Source organism: Triticum dicoccoides, chromosome 5B (assembly GCF_002162155.2).
Source record: "Triticum dicoccoides isolate Atlit2015 ecotype Zavitan chromosome 5B, WEW_v2.0, whole genome shotgun sequence".
Taxonomy (NCBI): domain Eukaryota; kingdom Viridiplantae; phylum Streptophyta; class Magnoliopsida; order Poales; family Poaceae; genus Triticum; species Triticum dicoccoides.
In genome coordinates this window covers 654,128,891-654,130,480 of record NC_041389.1, presented here as the reverse complement: position 1 = coordinate 654,130,480, position 1,590 = coordinate 654,128,891, and the positions used below count along the sequence as shown (strand labels likewise).

Genomic DNA, 1,590 nt, shown 5'->3' with positions numbered 1-1,590 from the left:
GGGGGGGAATATTCTAACTATTTCATATTTGGGTGTTTAATGTTACAACGACAGGGATCCAAAAATTACCATTTTAAGTACAATGGATGGCTGGAGAGATAGCCGACGGAGAAAATATCACCCTAGCGACTCCCAACGTTGTTTTCAAGTGAGATTAATATTATTTTTCTAAATGAAAATAATTTTGTTCGGTGGGGTGACAAAAGCGCTGGCGTCAGCCACCTCACATGCAATGATGCAAAACATGTGTCAATGTGGTCCCGCGTGCTTTCCCTTATCCCTTTATCTCTAGAGGGGCCTCGAGCACTCGCTTTACTTCTTTCCTTGATTCAGATTCAACACATCCTCTCCTATCCCCCTTCTCTCTAGGCACTACGTTGCGCCCACCTCCAAATCCTGCGTTGCTGCCTCACCTCCGCAGCCTCGTTTTCGCTTGCCGCCTGGCCGACCGTACTCGCCGACGACCCGAAGTAAGCATTATGCGGTGAGCTCCCGTTCCTCTTCCTCTCCTCGGTGTCTATGCCGCATGTTTGTCCTCATATGTTGTTTCTAATCTGAGCTCATCGCAGATGCAACCTAGATCTCAATGCCATCCGTTTCGCCAGTTGGTGTGCCATCCTGTAAATTGACGGATTTCCCTCATCCTGTCGTCTTCGTGATGCCAAAGGAAGTCGTGGTTAGGAGCATATACATGATCTGATGTCTGATGAGTTCGTTTCTGTTGGTCGGTCGCACTAAGGATGGATACATGATATTCTTGACTTGCCCTGGCTTATCTCTCAAGTTAGCACCTGTCTCAGCTTCTCACGGTGTCTGATAGGTCCTTAGGATTATAGATCCTGAAGGTACTTTCTCTTCCCTTTTTATCAGATCACATTTTTTCCAAGGATGGATGGCGATGTAAGCATTGGAAAAACTTGGTCATTTTATTTTATCTTGCACATAACTACTATATAGCAGTATCCCTGTGTCAACCAAACGGTGAATCCCTGTGACCCACGTAGCATAGGCCATAAGCCCATACCAAATCTGTTCTTTCACATTGAATCCCTGTGACCCACTCAGTACAGGTCATAAGTCCATACCAAATATGTTCTTTCATATACACAATGGTGTCATTGTCATAAGATGAACATGATCACATACGTTTCAACAGCCACTCGTTTACTAATTCAAGCATCAATTGGGACCAACAGAAAAATGTGCATTCATTGTTTTTTGGAGGGTGAAACTTTGCTGGATTTTAATTTTTGGGTTCAGACGATGTTTACACACGTACTTTATTGTTTCCCAGTTTTACATTATCTAATTTTTTCTTTTCTTTTGATGCAGATAAGTTCAGATCCTAGATTGGGGATGTCCACATGTGTACTACCTGATGAGCTGGTAGTAGACATCCTGTCTCGACTGCCGCTAAAGTCCTTGTGCCGCATCAAATGTGTCTGCAAGTCTTGGCTTGCCCTCTCATCTCATCCATACTATCGGCAAAAGCTCCCAAGAACTCCCGCTGGCCTCTTGTACCAGAAATTTGAGCGTGGCAGAGTTGCCTCCCCTCTTGGCAGTGCCATCCATCTCGCCAGACTGCCCTCA

At 45.0% G+C, this 1,590-nt stretch overlaps 1 long non-coding RNA gene across 1 annotated transcript; it reads left to right on the top strand.

Annotated features, from left to right (window-relative positions):
- The first annotated feature begins 321 nt into the window (after positions 1 to 321).
- On the top strand, positions 322 to 1,582 carry LOC119306518. Its single transcript, XR_005148971.1, has 3 exons — positions 322 to 484; positions 570 to 845; positions 1,333 to 1,582. It is a non-coding gene; the product is annotated as an uncharacterized LOC119306518 (long non-coding RNA).
- Positions 1,583 to 1,590: the final 8 nt, after the last annotated feature.